Source organism: Hyperoodon ampullatus (genome assembly GCF_949752795.1).
Source record: "Hyperoodon ampullatus genome assembly, chromosome: 19".
NCBI classification, from domain to species: domain Eukaryota; kingdom Metazoa; phylum Chordata; class Mammalia; order Artiodactyla; family Ziphiidae; genus Hyperoodon; species Hyperoodon ampullatus.
This window is the reverse complement of record NC_136932.1, coordinates 26,133,076-26,151,281: the sequence shown is the minus strand read 5'-3', so window position 1 is coordinate 26,151,281 and position 18,206 is coordinate 26,133,076. Positions and strand designations below refer to the sequence as shown.

General features: G+C 39.1%; 1 long non-coding RNA gene across 1 annotated transcript; it reads left to right on the top strand.

Moving 5' to 3' along the window:
* The first annotated feature begins 230 nt into the window (after positions 1-230).
* On the top strand, positions 231-10,305 carry LOC307068019. Its single transcript, XR_013811428.1, has 4 exons — positions 231-304; positions 3,347-3,443; positions 7,987-8,096; positions 10,121-10,305. It is a non-coding gene; the product is annotated as an uncharacterized lncRNA (long non-coding RNA).
* Positions 10,306-18,206: the final 7,901 nt, after the last annotated feature.

The window sequence follows — 18,206 nt, the reverse complement described above, 5'->3', positions numbered from 1 at the left end:
ACTTTTTTTCTATTTTATTGTTTGTTTGTTTGTTTCTCTTCTCCACTTTATCATCTAGAGACCTGGGTAGTTCCCAGTGAAAGAGTGTTTTACAGATTCTAAGGGTGATTTATAGGTAAAGACAGAAAATGATTTTTTTTAACCTTCAAGTTCCATACCAAAAAAAATGAACATAAACTTTCATGGAAGTAATTGAAAATGCAGACAATTTTAATTCCATTCCATTTTTCAGAGTTCTCAATCGTAATCCTTTGCCAACAGTTGAAGATTCTTGTCTTTTTAAAGTGCCAGCATTAAACTATTTGTAAGTATTGTAACAGTTTCATGGCTCATGAGATAATTTCTGCTCCTTTTTACTTTCGTCAAAAATTGAGTACTTTGGCTAAACAGTCATAGTTTAGGTTTTAACTGGGTTATTGAAGATAAGAGTTATTGGCAAAGAAAAGGATTAAGAAAGAATATATATGGGTAAGAGAGCCAGCAGAGGATGAGAACAGTGTTGAAGAACACATATAGATATGGAACATGAAGATGCATATAGGAATAGTATTTATGCAAGAAAGCAAAAAGGAATAAGGGGTACATTATTTTTTTAAAAAAGAGTGATCAAAAGAGGTAGATGCAATTGAAAATGAGAAGTGAGGATAATAGAAAATGATTGTACTGTTCAGCACCAAGGTCATTAGTTTGATGATGCAAATTTAAATTTCTTCAAAAAGAGCTCTTTGGAATGATCATCTATGGCAAGTAAGAAGCCAAAGTGGAAGTATAATCACATGTTAAGTATCTTTTTCAGTTTAGAAATTTTGTCTTTGGGTTTTATATCATGCATGTTTGGGCTTCTCCTTCAGAGACATGGGAACAGCACAAGTGTCACTTACAGCAATTGAAAGCATCCTCATGATGACCCTTGAATTGGAAACACTGTCAGTTGATTTTTCTTACATTGATTTTCACTCAATTGTATTTTTAGGTTTGTTTGATTATCTTCTTAAGTCAGGTTTATTTATGTATAATTTTCATTTAACAAAATTCAGTCTTTTTATATATACAGTGTGATGTGTTTTGACAAACGTATAGTTCTGTAGCCACCACCACATTTGAGGTAAAGAAAACTTCTGCACTACCAAAAGACCCCTCATGTCCCTCTGTAGTCAATCCATCCTCCTGTCACTACCAGCCCCTGACAACCACCAATCTGATTTTTTGTCCGTATAATGTTGCCTTTTCCAGAATATTTGATAAGTGAAATCATGTGGTATGTAGCTTTTTGTTTTTGGCTTCTTTCACTTAGCCAGTCTCTTTGGAGATTCATCTGTTTTGTTGCACCTGTCAGTAGCTCATTCCTTTTGAGCGCTGAGCAGTATTCTAGTTGTGTGGATACACAGTTTGTTTACGCATTCATCGTTTGATGAACATTTGAGTTTCTTCTAGTTTTTTGGCTATTATGAACAAAGCCTCTGAAAACCCTCACATGTGTGTGTGAACATATGTCTTGTGTGAGCATATGTTTTCATTTCTTTGGGGTAAAATACCTCAGGGTGGGATTGCTTCATCATATGCTAAGTGCCTAGTGAACTTTTTAAGAAACTGCTGAACTGTTTTCTAAAGTGCCTGTGCCATGTTGCTTTCCCACAAGCAGTCTATGAGAGTTGCAGATGCTCTACATCTTCACCTGATCCTTATATTTGTTTTTAAAAAAATTTTAGCCTTTCTAGTAGGTGTGTAGTTGAATCTCGTGGTTTTTGCCACATTTTGCATTTCTGTAATATCTGAGGATGTTGAGTGTCTATTCATGTGCCAATATCTTTTTAAATGAAGTGTCTGTTCAAATCCATTTTTTAATTGGATATTTATATTGAGAATTAAGAGTGCTTTATATAAAAAGCAATGGAAAAAGTCCTTGCTCTCAGATATGTGTTTAGTAAATACCTTCTCCCAGATTGTGACTTATCTTCATTATATTAAAGTGTCTCTGAAAACTAGAAGTTTTAAATTTTTTTTCATGAACTCTAATTTAGCAATTTTTCTTAATTTTTCATATTTATTTAATTTATTTATTTGGTTGTGCTGGGTCTTAGTTGTGGCACATGGGCCCCTTAGTTGCGGCTCATGGGCTTCTTAGATCTGGCATGCGAACTCATAGTTGAGGCATGCATGTGGGACCCAGTTCCCTGACCAGGGATCGAACCCGGGCCCCCAGCATTGGGAACTCGGAGTCTTAACCACCAGGGAAGTCCCTTAGCAATTTTTCTTAGATGGTTTCTGCTTTTTTGTGTCTTAATCTAAGAAATCTTTCTCTGAGACCCCACTGTCTAACCCGAAATCACAAAGATTTTCTCCTACGTTTTCTTCCAGACGTTGTATAGCTACATTTAGGTCTATGATTCATTTTGAGTTAATTTTCATATATGTTGTGAGGGAAGGGTCAAGTTTTATTTTTTTGCAGTATAAAAAACTATTTCTGTAGGACCCTATTGTGACAGTTTATTACACAACTTACTGCACCTTAAATTGTGCCATCCCCCCTCCAATATGGCAAGCTATTAGAAACTGTCTGTTACGCCAAGGCTGGTTGAGGGGATTGCGTGAGATTAGTATGCGGAAACGGCCCTGCATTTAGCAGTCTGTTCCAACCATCTTTGTCAAGTCACCTGACAAATGACTGTCTTCAACGTGCCGTCACGCATTGGTCACTGCTCTAGCCTCATCTTCCTCAGCGTCCCACAGCATCTGCCACAATTGCGATCCCTCTCTTGTCAGGTAGATGCCCTCCTCTCTGGATATTAAAAATTATTTCCCTGTGTAATGACGATACTGTTAATACACAGTATTGAAGAAATTAAATTCCTACACAATAATATTACCTAATAAAGTGTTGCTATTCAAATTTCCCCCATTGTCTCTCTTATATAATATCATTTCTTTTAACAGCTTTTTGAGATATTATTGACATGCAATAATCTGTGTTCACACACACACATACATACACACCATGAAGACATCACGAAAATCAAAATGTCCATCACCTCAGAAAGTTTCTTAATGTCTCTTTGTAATTCTTCCTTCCCATCGTTCCTTGCACTTCCCAATCGCCATGCAACCATTGACCTGCTTTCTGTTTGCATTTTCTAGAATTTTATATAAATGGAATCATACAGTGTATACTTTTTTCTAACTGGCTTCTAACTCAGCATGATTATTTTAATCTTCATCCGTATTGTTGTATATATCAGTAATTCATTTCTGTTTATTGATGAATAGCATTCCTTTATATGGATGTACCACCATTTATCTATTGACCATTGATGGACATTTGAGTTGTTTCAGTCTTTGTCTATTACAGATAAAGTTGCTATGAATATTTGTGTACAAGTCTTGTATGGATGTTTACTTCCATTTCTCCTGGGTAAATGCCTGCCTGTAGAATGGCTGCATCATTGGTAAGTGTATGTTTAAGTTTTAAAAAAATACCTATTTTCCATAGTGGTTTGATCATTTTACATCTCTACCAGCAGTGTATGAGAGCTGCATTTTCTTCACGTTGTGGCCAACATTTGCTATGCTCAGTATTTTTAATTTTAGATAGTTTAATAGGTGTGTAGTTGTATCTCACTGTAGCATCCCTAATGATTAATCATGTCAAACATCTTTTCATATGCTTATTTTCCATCTGTATATCTTTGAATCTTTTATCTATATTTTTCTGGAGTTTTGAGAGTTCTTTATATATTCTGGAAATTAGTCCTTTATCCAATAGGTAAGTTGCTAGGTATTTTCTCCCATTCTGTGACTCATCTTTTCGTTCTCTCAGGAGTGTCTTTTGCAGGGCAGAAATTCTTAATTTCGATGGTGTCTAATTTATCTAATTTTTTCTTTTATGCATTATGCTTTTGGTGTTGTATCTAAGAAATCTTGCCAAACTCAAGGTCATAAAATTTTTCACCTGTTTTGTTCTAGACGTTTTATAGTTTTATGTTTTACATTTAGATCTTTGAACCAATTTGAGTTCATTTCTGTATATGGTTTAGATGGAAGTTCATTTTTTTTTCTTTTTGCACCTGGATATTCAGTTGTTCCAGCATCATTTGTTGAAAAGACTATCATTTCTCCACTGAAATGCCTTTGAACCTGAAAGTCAGTTCTCCACATCTCTCTACTTCAGAATTTTGTATTCTGTTCCTTTGGTCTTTTTGTCTATCTTTACACTACTATCACAATGTCTTGAAGGTGTAGCTTCATAATCCTTGAAATCAGTTACTGTTAGTTCTTCAACTTTGTTCTTTCTCAAAGTTGTTTTAGTTATTCTAAATTTTATTTCCATATGAATGTTAGAATTAGCTTGTCAATGTCTATAGAAAAGCCTACTGGGGTTTTGATGTATAAATCGATTTGGGGAGAATTGATGTCTCAACAATATTGAATCTTCTGATCCATGAATACTTTATATCTCTCCATTTATTTAGATCTTTCTTAATTTCCGCCGGCAATATTTTACAGTTTTCAGTGTGCAAGTCTTTTGTCAGATTTATTCTAAGTATTTTATATGTTTGATTCTTTTATAAGTAGCATTTTAAAACTTTGATCTCTGATTGTTTGTTGAGACAAATTCATCTTTTTGTATGTTGATCTTGTACCCTGCAAACTTGATAAACTCATTTATTAGTTCCAGTAGCATTTTCGTAGCTTCTATCAGGTTTTCTACATAATCATGTTATCTGCAAATAAAGATAGTTTTACTTCTTCCTTTCCATTCTGAATATCTCTTTTCTTTTTGTTGCCCTATTGCACTGGCTAGAACCTTCAGTGCAATGTCAAATAGAAGCAATGAGAGCAGATATCCTTGCCTTGTTCCTGATCCTGGTGAGAAAGTACTTTGTCCTTCACCATTAAGTATGATGTTAGGTTTTTTGCAGAAGTCATTTATCAAGTTGAGGAAGTCTCCTTCCATTCCTAGTCCACTGAGGGCTGTTTTTTTCTTTAATCAGGAATGTGTGTTAGACGTTTTCATTCTTTTCCTGCATCTATTGCAATGATTATATGATTTTTCCCTTCTTTTCTTAATTTGTTTATTTATTTTTGGTTGAATTGGGTCTTCATTGTTGTATGTATCCAGTATTCTTAATCTTTTATGTAGATCCATATTCCAATCTGGTGTCATTTTCCTTCTGCTTAAAAATACTTATTTTAACATTTCTTATTGTGAAAGTCTACTAGCAATGAATTCTTTCCGCTTCTGTATGTCTGAGATAGTCTTTATTTTGCTTTTGTTTTGACAGATCTGGGTATAAAATTCTAGCTTGATAGAATTCAATTCCCTACTTTAAAGATGTTATTCCACTGAGTTCTCGTTTACGATTTTTCAAGCAAGAATTCTGCTGTCATTGTTATCTTTGTTCCTCTGTATGTAGTGTATAATTTTTTCCTCTGGCTCCTTTTAAATTCTTTTATTTATTGCTGGTTTTGTGCAATTCGATTTTTTTTTGTGCCTTGGTGTAGTTTTGTCCACGTTTCTTCTGCTTAAAGTTCATTGATCTTCTTGACTTTGTGGGTTTATAGTGTTTATCAATTTGGAAAAATTTTGGCTATTATTTCTTCAAATTTTTATATTTCTCCTCTCCTTCATGGACTCTAAGTACACATGTATTAGGCCACTTGAAGTTGTTGCACAAGTCACTGAGACTCTATTCATTTTGTTGTTGTTTTGTTACTCCTTTTGTTTCATTTTGGATAGTTTCTGTTGCTATGCCTTAATGTTCACTGACCTTCTGCCGTGTCTAATTAGCCTTTAACCTCCTGCAATATCTTTTTCATTTAGACATTGTTTTTAATCTCTAGGCGCTCAATTTAGGTCTGTTTTACATTTTCCATTCCTGTACTTAACATTTTCAGTGTTTAGTCTGGGTTTTTTAAGATATGAAATACAGTTATAATAACTTTTCTTCATGTATAATAACTTTTTAAAAGTTCTTTTCTGCCAATTCTAACATCTGTATAGATTATGAGTTATTGTTGATTGATTGCCTTTTCTCCTCAATATGGGTCATATTTTCCTACTTCTTTGCATGCTTGCATGCAATTTTTCATATGATCCCAGATATTGTGAGTTTTAGTTTATTGTATGCTATGTATATTTATATTCCTGTAAAATGCCTGGGCTTTGTTTTGGGTGAAATTAGGTTACTCAAAACAATTTTATTCTTTTAGGTCTAGCTTTTAAGGTTCGTTGGGTAGGAGTCCAAGTAGCCTTTAGTCCGGAGCTCATTATTGGCAACTACTGAGACAAGTCCTTTCTGAGTATCATGAGGTTTTCCAGTCTGACTTGTAGGAACAGGTACTATTCCTACAACCCTGTGTGATATCCAGTTGTTCTTCTTATTAATCCTTTCATGTGGTTCTTTTCCTGGCATCAAGTTATTCCTCACACAAATGTACTGACCAATACTTTGTTGAATTCTCAAGAGATCCCTCTGCATATCTCCAGAGTTCTTTGTCTGTGCACTTCTTTTCTCTCTGATACTCTGCTTTGTGAACTCTAGTTACCTTGGTTTTCCCAGACTCTTATCTCCATTTCGTCTGTCAGGGAGCCCACTAGTCTCTGTCTGGACTTCTCTTCCCTGTACCATGATGTGGATACTCTCTCAGAGAAGTAAGGGCAATTATAGGGATCACTTCATTTATTTCCCATCTCCTCGGGAATCACTGAAATTTATTGCCTGAGGTTCAGTTTCTTGAAAACTGTTGTTTTATATGTTCCATCTGATTTTTTCCTTGTTTCAGGTGGGAGGTTAAGTTGGCCCTTGTACTTCATCTTGGCCAGAAGCCAATAACATTCTTTAAGTCTGTTTTGTTTTGATACAGGATCCAATTAAAGATTAGGCATTGCATGTCATGTCTGTGTTTCCGTTAACCTAGAATTTTTCCCTACTATCTTTTTTTGGTCTTTTATGACATTGGCTTTTTTGAAGAGTCTAAGCCAGTTGTCTTGTAAATTGCCCCACAATCTGTATTTGTCTGTTTCCTCATTAGATTCGAAGTAAACATTTTGGGGAAGAATACTATATAGGTGATGTATTCTTCATACTTCATCACTTCAGGTGGCCCAGTGCTAAGTTTGATCACTTGATTAAGGTGGTCTATTCCATATCTCTGCATTGTAAAGTTATTTTTCCCCTTGGTAATTGATAAATAATATGTGGGGTGATCCTTGGGATCAGTGAAGATCCTACTTTCAAACAACTCTTCACCCAACTGTGCATCAATGATAATCCTTGTCTGAATCGATTATTACATTGATAGTTGCAAAATAACACTTTCCTAATTCTATCCTTCCTTTTGCATTTATTAGCTGACATTATTCTATAAAGAAGAGCTCCCCCAATTTTCATTTGGAGTATCATTATGAACTCATGTGCTTTTTTTTCAATTAACTATATTATACCTTATTATAATGATAATGTTATTCTTTGGAATGTTCCTTTTGTCCAGATTTGGTCAATGCGATCTCTGTTATTGTTTAGCCACATGATGCTTTTTTATTACTAGAATAATTTCTAATATATTACTACTCACAAATAGGAACTGAGAAAGTGACTCCAGAATGTGCAGTCTTATTCATACTCTTCTTAGAAGTCTGCCTTCTTCCTGTGTACTCTCAACCCAAAGTGAGGCTTTCGGGTTGGAAGCAGATACTTCTGGATTAAACTACAGATCAATGTCACCCAATTCTAATCCCTATTCCCTTTTTTCTAGGCATATCATACCTACTGCCATCCTAATCCTTCTGTTGGGCACCTCTCTCCTCCTCTATATTTATTTACAACAGTCAAGGGCAGCAATTGGCCAACCGGCCCCTATCCAGTTCTATAGTCCATATGCCCCAAGAACTCCTTTTTGCACTGGTCTGTGGTGGCCTTGGCCTACCTCTTCTACCTACTCAGGTAACTCTTTTACCACGAATTTAATTACCTGTGTTTCCATTTATAGGATCTTACCCAGCCGTATGGCCTGCTGCCTCTGCCAATTTATTGAGGTTGTCTGTGAGACAGTCAAGCTGCGTTGTGACAGTGAACGCCTGAGGGACGTCACACGTTGTGGTGAGTCTCAATTGCGGGATAATACATTTTTAATTTTTAACTTAATTTTTTATTTTTAATCAAGGATGATACATTTTAAAACTAATGATGTAATTACATTATTTTAATACATTCATTCAGAGCTCCAGCTCCCTAAATTTCTAAGAATTACCCCCTTGCTAAAAATCAGATTCTTGGTTACATTATTAAGCTAAGAAGAGCTCAGTTACATTATTAGCTTCATAATGTAACTGATCTGCATATATAAAGGAACAAGAGAAAGGAATGGAAGGGGGAAGGGAATTCACATTAATGGCCACATAGCCTATGCTGCCCTCTCTGCAAATGAGAACTTATTCACATAGTACATCACAGTTTGTAAACTGATTTTATATACATTAGGTCTCAAGTACCCTTTGTCTTATAAGACAGGTGTAAATATATTTTTGTTTATTTTGTTTGTTTCTGCAATTTTATAAAGAGTACAAGTGATGCTGTTTTATGTCCTATCTGGAGCCTGAGAGTTTCTGGTTCCATAACCAGAAGCTGCTACCAAGCCCTTCTAATGCATGGGAGAGCTAGTTATTTCTTTGACTGTCCAGCTCTGAACTTGCTCTGAATCGCAAGTCTTTCTATCCACAAAACACTCAGGGGCTTTCAACTATTTTTCTATATATTAGATTTATGGGCACTAACTTGATGACTTCCAAAATGTGCTTTCATGCCCAGGTAGCTTGAATACAGGTCTCTTTGAGTGATCTAGAGCACATCATAAATAATAACACTTTGCCACTTATATAAAGACAATATTGCTGATTTTTCAACACAGTTTTTTTCTTTTTTCCCTTTGGCCACAAAGCTGGTGGGATCTTAGTTCCCCCACCAGGGATTGAACCCGGGCCACAGCAGGGAAAGTGCCGGGTCCTAACCAGTAGACCACCTGGGAACTCCCCCAAACATTTTTTTTACTAATTATATTACTCCCTTCTCCCCCAGAAGTGGGCAGAAAAGGCATTTTTAATCTCCTTTTACAGGTGAGGAGAAACAAGATCAGAGGTGGTAAGTGCTATGACCCTAGGGCCCCGATCTCCTGTCCCCAGTTTGGGGCTCTCTGCTAGCCTCTGCTCCTCCTTTCTCATGACCCTTCCCTCCTCCTTTGACCCTCACCAAAAATACTTTTAATCCTTTTGGGAGACAAGCCCAGCTACACAATGGTACACATTACCTTCACACAGTCAGAAGATTTGGATGGTTCCCCAAGTAGAGCTGGAAATATTAGAAGTAAAATGAATTGAAAGCAAAGTAGCCATCTGACAGAAGTTGCTTTTTCCCGTCTACATTTTAGGGCCTCAAGTAGTATTCCGTTGATTTGTTGAACATTCCACATGGGCATACAATCTGGCAAATCTCTTAACTTATACCCAAGATCCCTGCCCAAATTTGAGCAAAGAGCCAGGGCGGACATAGTGTTTTTTTCTGTATAGAGCCTTCTGTTATGGGGACTGGGATATATAGAAGCAGGGACTAAGCAAAGGACTCAGTGGGTAGTTGGAGAAGGACATGTCCAGATGACGACCTGTTAGCGGCGGTTGTTGTCGTGGAGATCTGTGATAGCAGCAAGAACACAAGCACACCGAAGAGGTGGAGAGAGGAAGCCTCACACTCCTGTGCCTCTGAGGCAGGACAGGATGGTGTATATGAATGTGAGGAGTCACAGTAGATCTGCAGGGAGTCCAGCTGATTAGGGGAATATTTGTCTTCCAGCCTTGGCTTTTCTTGAGTACTGGCCCCTGGGAACCAGTGGAGTAATCCTGAATATAGTTACTATATTTCACGCTACAGAATTTTCTGAGTAGATAGCCCCTTTTTCAAGAGAGATCCTTTTCACATTTTGTTGTTGCCAGTCATAGGCTTAAGTGTGGGTTTCTTTTTCTCCTAAGTGGCACTCAAACTTTGACTGATTCCTAATTTCTTTGGCTGTGGACTGGCAAAAGGCTGTCCAATCAGTCTTCAATGATCAAAGACAGTCCCTTCTCTTTTGACAGATGAAGAAACATCTATAGAGAATGCAGGAGGATCGTTGATGAGGGTGTTACAAGCCCAGAAGAAGAACAAGAGCACCGAGCTGACTATTGAGTCAGAGAGGATGTCCTCACCTAACAGTGCTGTCAGCTTGTCAGGCTTCATGAATGAGCAGCTGGACTTTAGTAATACAAGTGATATTATCAGTACACTAAATTATATACTGCCTTATATCTCAGAGGGAAATCTAGGAGATGTGGAATCAACATTATTACCATTCATTCAACTTCTTTTTTCAAATACACAAGATGGAGATATGCCACTGGGCCTTTTGAAAAACAATACAAGGAGCCCTTCTGTTAAACCTGTACCCAACAATTCAACTAATAAAAACAAATTGAGGGAACTCCATTTTGTGGAAAATTTGTTAGATGCAGAAACTCAAGAAAAAATTGATGAGGTTAAAAAGGAAGAAAAACCTGCCACGCGTACGCGTTCCAACCTTTTAAGTGCCATGTTTACACGCTACATCTTTCAAAAGAAATTAGAAACTGCCCAACCACAGAAAGACAGCCTAGCAAAGATTGAGAGTACAGAGGAAAAGCTGCTGAGAGTGGACAAGGTCCTCAAGGGGCATACAGAAAATGCACCTCAAAGCAGTGGGAGATGAGAGCGTCAGGAGGAAACAGAATGCCCAGCCATCTGTGGCGAACACTGCCAAAGAATGAAAGCTCAGGAGGCCATCCCCAAGAAAGCTGAAACAGCTTCTCGTGGTGCAGAGGCCCAGGAAGCTGGTGGGAAAGTCCTCCAATGCAGAGTCTTCATTCATAAAGGAACACAAGGCCGCAGGCTCCTCTTCCCTCAAACCGTACTTCAAGGGCAGGCCTTGTACCTCCATCCCGCCAAAATCCCCATCTGAGGTTAAAAGCAAATCAAAAGACTTATCCAACGCTATTCATGTTTTCGAAGATGCAAAGGCAAGAGTTAGAAATATTAAGGACTTTGAATTAATCTCACATTCTGGAAAAAAAATACATCTTCCATAAAATTAGGTCTCATCGGGTCCACAGAAAACCCAAAGTTAAAAGGAGTCGAGGGGCTTCCCTGGTGGCACAGTGGTTGGGAGTCCGCCTGCCGATGCAAGAGACACGGCTTCATGTCCTGGTCCGGGAAGAGCCCACATGCCGTGGAGCGGCTGGGCCCGTGAGCCATGGCCGCTGAGCCTGCGCGTCCGGAGCCTGTGCTCCGCAACGGGAGAGGCCACAACAGCGAGAGGCCTGTGTACCGCAAAAAAAAAAAATAAAATATAATAAAAAGGGAGTCGAAAGTTCAGAAAGAAAACTTCACTTGATAGAATGATGCTTGCAAGCCCTCCGTTCTCTGTCGTTAGGAGTCTCATAAATTCCCCTCCATGAGAGGCTGTTTCATCTTCAGGAGAAGTGACTTCTCAGGAAAATCCTTTTCCAGAATTATTTTCTCTTTCAGACCCTTCTGCAGAAAACACTACTTCAGAAAACAATACTGCACAAAATGTTTCTGAAGCAATTATTTCTACAGGAAACGCTACTCTGCCAGGAGGAACCGGCCCTGGAAACACTACCCATAGGAACGTCTCCACTGCACATTCTACTGTTGCTGCAGACAACAGTATGCCAGCTGTTCAACACACCAACAAAACACAATGGGAGCACCACAACATGGTCACTGAATTATCCTCTAAGCCCACAGTCTTCACTTTCCCAGGGCTCACATCCCCGGGTGATCAAGTTGAAACTCAGCTAAACCAGCAGCTCTGGTCCCTCATCCCCAACAATGACGTGCAAAGGCTCATTTCTCATGTTATCCAGACTTTGAAAATAGACTGCTCGGACACCCACGTGCAGCTGGCCTGTGCTAACCTCATCTCTAGAACAGGCCTCCTGATGAAGCTTCTCAGCAAGCAGCAAGAAGTAAAAGTGTCCAAAGCGGAATGGGATATGGACCAGTGGGAAGCTGACAACTATATCAGTGACAGCGCAGAAGCCCAGAGTGAGCAGAAAGAGCAGGAGTCAAGTGAGGTGAGGATAACCCCTGACACATGGGATTTGGACTTTTACTCAGTTTAGGACATGCCATTAACGTGCCCAAGCGGGAATACCACGGGCTCCTAGTCAGTATCTTATCTTCAGCCATGAAACGGGCTAAGACAGTGATCTCCAACTTTGCTCATTGAGAGAGTGTGTCACTATTCCTAGGGTAGACGCAAAAAGGACATAACACAAGATAAATAAATTGTAGATAAATTGTAGAAGAAAATGCTAATGATAAGACTAATAACATTAAATTTGGCTTGTTCTTATACAAGCTACTCACCTGAAAGGATTGGGGTTCATAGTAGTTTAAGAATAGTTAGCTATCATTTAGAATAGGATTAAGAATCATAAGTTTTCATCCCTTCTATCTCCTTGTTTTTAAAAATTGTTATATATATTTTTAGCTCCCAAAAGAAGTTCCATATTATGACTATAGCAACAAACTCATCTTGGCAGTATCTGTACCTGCAGTAGTGACGGTTTGTGTTACAATTCTCTGTCTCATTGAGGTAAGGACAATAATTAATTCAGATTCAGAACCCAGAAACTGAGAAACAAATCCACCTTTCCACCTGCTACTACTTGATTCTTCCCTTTAGCCATGAGGACTGACATACACTTTGTTCTTTTAATGAAAAGTATATTCCCAGGATGTTTTTTTGTGTGTTTTTTTTTTTTTTTTTTGGCTGCGTTGGGTCTTCATTGCGGTGCATGGGCTTCTTACTGAGGTGGCGTCTCTTGTTGTGGAGTACGGGCTGTAGATGCACGGGCTCAGGAGTTGTGGCACACTGACTTAGTTGCTCCGCAGCATGTGGGACCTCCCCAGACCAGGGATCGAACCTGTGTGCCCTGTGCTGGCAGGCGGATCCTTAACCATTGCACCACCAGGGAAGTCCCCACAGGATTTTTAAAAGCAACTTCACTCCCAGGAGATCTCTATGGAATTGGATCCATGATAACAAGCTATTGGACTATTTTGACAAGTGAAGTTTATAAGAAGGCCAGAGTTGACATGATAGTAAATTTTCTTCAACTCAAAAAAGTATGCTGCTTTGATGTACTCACCAGTCACTCTCATTCTACTGTTGATTTCTTTCCTTCTTGGCTGAAGTGATGAGAGATATAGGATCTCCATAGTCAAGGAGCTATCAAGTCACCCTGGAAGGGCTAAAAGGACATGCCTAAAAGACAAAAGTGTGATCTCGTCAATTCCTCAGGTTTACTTAGCAGTTTTCTTCTCCGGTGTATTAGGAATTGTGTAGATAGGTTCCATTAAAACACTGCAAGTAAAATCTTGCAGCAGGCTACCCTAAAATATTTATAGTAGCCTATTCCTGGAGCTAGCCTGTTTACCTTTTGTTCAGTTACATAGTGGTTTATTCCTTTTCCCAGCAGGCAGTTGCTAACATGAAAAGAGTGATTTTAATAGGCTGACAGTCTTGATTCTACCCTACCACTCCACATTACTTTAGTTATCTTTTCTCCTGTAATGGCAGCCCTCCATTCCAGCCAAAGCAGCTCCTCACTATACGCTAGTTAGACCATACCCATTCCTACTTTTGTCTGTGCCTTTGTCCATCTAAAATTCCTTTATTTTGCTTTGCCTGTGGAACTCCTATGAATCTCTGAAAAGCCAACTCAAGTTCAGATATCTTTCTCTGTAAAGCCTTCCCTGAATACTCCAGCCCTCCTGATCCTAGTCCTGTGAGGTTTGTCACCATTTCTTAGGGGCCATAGCAAAGCACTCCCCTCCCCTCAGAACTCACGAAAGTGGTAAGCAGTTTTTTGAAAGGCAGCCCCCCAAGAGAGAACCACCAAGGTTAGCACATCATGGAGCTGAGCGGAGTTGTGTAAGGACCAATGGCTTCCTGGCCTATCACACTTGAATAAAACCTGACATGATGTACTAACTTTTAAAGAGAAATGTGTCTATCTGCAGGAGGGTTGGTCACTAGTGAAAGCATAGAAAAGGTGAGGAGAGACCAGCATGGGCAGTGCCCATCCTCACATTGCCCAAGAGTAGAGATGGCACCTTAGGCAGCATAACTGAAGAGTCAGGCCCACTAGCCAGGCTGCCTGTTGAGGAGATGGATGGATCCAGTTACCTCAGGCCTTCCCATTAAATTCTGGATTCAGCTGATTCCTTTTCTAATTCTGTTCTCACCAAGTAGCCTTCGATTCTGTGATTGTGCTTTAGTGTGCCACGGAGGCCTGTCCCCACAGAAGGTAATTCTCTGATTGTGTAGACACAGATGCCCTGTGTGTAGAACAGATGTATTTCTCATTGTCAAGTAATAATTTGGCATTCTGATGTTTGATCAATCCTGTGATATTGATAAAGTGAGACTGCCACAACAGGAAGACGTGAGTTCTCTCTTGGTGAGGAAAAGTATGATTTCTGAGCCTAGGAGGCTGGGGACTAGCTTGCTAGTCATTGGCCATTGCCCAGACTGTACCCTCTACATCTCAGGTAGCATAGGGCCTTTGGCATTTTTAGAATTTCTGTAAAGTCCCCTTTTTATTGTTTTTAACTTCTTGCATTTGTTTTGTTTTGTTTTGTTTTGTTTCAGCCTGTGTGGTCTTAGTTCCCCAAGTAGGGATTGGACCTGTACCCTCGGCAGTGAAAGCGAGGAGTCCTAACCGTTATTTCCTCTCCCCACATATACGATAAGCTTTTGGAGGACAGGGGCCATGCAGTGTTCTTCGTATGGTAGACAATAATGGTGTTCAACGGAAGAGAGATGAGGCATTATGTCAATTCCACAGTGAGGAATAATTCAACCGAATATTTATTTGAAGTAGGATAGAGTCCAGCAATAGACCCCTGTGTTCTTAAGACTTTTGAAATGTCATGTTTTAATATTGCAATCAGCGGAAGAAAATGAATAAATGGTGATAGAATAGCTGCCTAACTATTTGGGGGGTAAATAGCAGATCCCCATGTTTCATCTTAAATAAACATATATCCATAAATGTGAAAAAAGACCACATAAAGGTATTAGAAGAAAATAAAAGCAATATTTCTATAATCTTCTGGTGGGAAAGAGCCTTCAGAGCCTGATGCCACAAGCAGAGCCTTTGATATATTCCACCATCTTGTCTGTGACACCAGCTTAGCACTGATTCATGCCAAGCGTAAGATGAAGAGTTTTCCATATATTGTCTGATTTAAAGCCCACAGTCCTGTGAGGATGATATTACTATCCCTCCTTCATAGATGAAGGAGATCAGTGTAAGGCCCCAGCGGCCAAACCAAAAGCAGAAGGCAGTTTCACCCGACTGCAAAGCTGGTGCTCCCTACTCCACTCTTTTGTCTTGTCTCCTTAGAGACAAAAACACTGGAAATATTCGAAACACTGAAATTCAATGAAAGCCTGTATTTCTTTACCATAAAGAGTTTTTGTTTGTTTGTTTCGAAGTGGTGGGGTATGGCCATGCTGTGCAGCTTGCAGGATCTTAGTTCCTTGACAAGGGATTGAACCTTGGGCCACAGCAGTGAAAGAGCCACGCCCTAACCACTGGACCACCAGGGAACTCCCAAGAGTTTTGTAAGTCAACAAGAAGAAGACAAACAGTCCAGGGGAAAAGGGGGCAAGGGCTGTGAAGAGTAGGAGGTGTGTTGACAGTCTGCCACCCTATCTGCCTGTCGTCTCCTCATGGCTCATGTGGGGTGGGTTTTGTTAACCAGTCCTTTGTCACCTCGTGACGTAAAAATCATCTCTAATATTTTCTTCAAGTACTTTTATAATCTGTCCAGAATTTGTTGTATTTGTTTGTTCATGTGGTTGAGGTAGGGGATCTAACTTTTTCCCCCTACATGAAGATCTGATTCTTTTCAAATCTTTCACTGAATGGTTTATTCTTTCTTCCCTGGTCTAATATGCTATCTTCATCTGGATGCTGTTCTGTGATCCAGTTATCTTGTCCTGTACCAGTACTAATATCACACTGCTTAATTCCAGTTGCTCTATAACATATTTTATATATGGTAGGGCAAGGTCCTACTCTTTGACCTTCTTTTGCATATATTTCATAACTATTCTTACATATATTCTCTACCAAATGTCAGCTGGCCAGGTTTTATTTAAAAATTATTTTGGCTATAAATGGATTGCATTGAATTTTTAGTTTCATTTGAAGAGAATTGACCTCTTTACAACATTCTAGGAGGATGGTATCTCATGCCATGTAAGTACTTCTTAATATCCTTCAAAAAAGTTTTAATATTTTCATCACATAGGTCTTACAAATTTGTGGTTAAATTTATTCCTAGGTACTTTATGCATTTTTACTGATATAGTAAATGGGATGTTTCTTCTGTTTTTTAGTTAGTTAGTTGTGTTATATGGGAAAGCTATTGAGGCTAATATGTTGATCTCTTGATTTTGTATGGAGCCATCTTACTCATGTTACTTCCAATAAAATTTCAGTTGATTCTTTTGGTCTTTTTAGGTCCCTTGTTTCATATGCAGATGTGTTTGTCTCTTCTTTCCAATACTTCGTTTTTCTTATCGTACTGATTAAGACCTCCTCCACAATGCTCAATAGTAGCAGTAATGATTGGGCATCCTACTCTTGTTCTTGACTTTAAAACAATGCTTAGGTTTCTGCCAGATACTTTTATTTTCTTTTCCTACTTCTAAGAGTTTTTATTAGGAATTATCTGTTGAACGTTATCTAAAACAGTCAATAAAATATATCGCCAGCTGCATGCAAGACACTAAGTTAGGTACTGTGGAAGAGTCAAAGGATTATTAAACAGGGTAGAATTCCTTTCCTTGAAAGAGTTATCATCTTACTGGATAGATAAGATTTAAAGTAAAAAGGAATGAATAAGGATTTGGAAATAGTTGTAATGGATAATCATGATCATGCTTTCTTTCAAAACAGATTTCTTCCATAGAATTGCAAAAGAGGAAGATAGAAAAAGAAGCCGAAGGTAAATATTGGTCTTTGAAAGCAGAATTTTACAACTAGAGGAGAACTTAGAACTCATCTATTTCAATTTCCTCACCAAAGGCAGGAAGAACGCTTAATTACCCTAATGGTTTACCCTAGTTTATTTATCAGCAGAATTAGCTCCCCAGTCCAAGCTGAGTTAGAACAGGACTGGCACACATTCATCTGCTTTCACTAGTCCTTTAAGGAAAGAGGGTGGACGGGGAGAGGTTTTGGTTGTACCTGTTCCTGCTGGGCTGATGCCTGGCTCCCAGGCATCAGGCCAGGCCAGAGGCCTTCTAGGAGGCTCTGGGGTAGGGAGGGCCACATGGTTGGGGATTTAGGGGCTGGCCTCACTCAAAGCTGACGAAAGGGAGAACACATGAGTCCCTTCTGGAAAGTGGCAAGAAAACTTCCCTTCTCATCCTACTGTTTTTCAGGCCCCTACTCTCTATTCCCTTTATCCAAACCTCATAGAATTTTAACCGGGAGAAACTTTAGACAGTAGTTTGTCTCCTCCTTTTGTAATAAGGAACTGGAGAAAGAGAAAGGGAAAATATCTTGCCCCATGGTCATACTGCTAGTGATTACCAAGAAGAAGATGGTCCCTTTCCACTGAGGACTTCTCCACTGATCACACACTGTGCTTGGGCTGTGAGCTACGTTTTATGTCACAGTTGAGTAGACACATACTATATGGACATAAGTAGTTTCTGAAACAAACTTATTGCTCACTCTGATTTTTTTCCATTCTATTTGTATTCGGAAAGAGTATTTTGTGCTTCCCTGCTGGTCATGGCCTTTAAACGGATTCCACAATTCACTGACACCTGAGTGACAGCCTGCAGAGTGAAAGTCAGAGAGCTATAGATGACTTTGCTCGTTGGGTTCAGGTGTTTACTTGGTGTGATTCAACTTATAGGATAGAGCAGCCAGGAAAATAAAATCACCTTCTCCCCACACCCACACCCCCAGCAAATGCTGCATGTGCGACTAAGTCCGAAGCCGACTGGTGTGAAGCGCGTCTAAGGGAGTAACAAGTTTCTGCCCAGTGCCGTTGTGCAGTGTTTTCACTGCACGAGGGCAGTTGGCCAAGGGC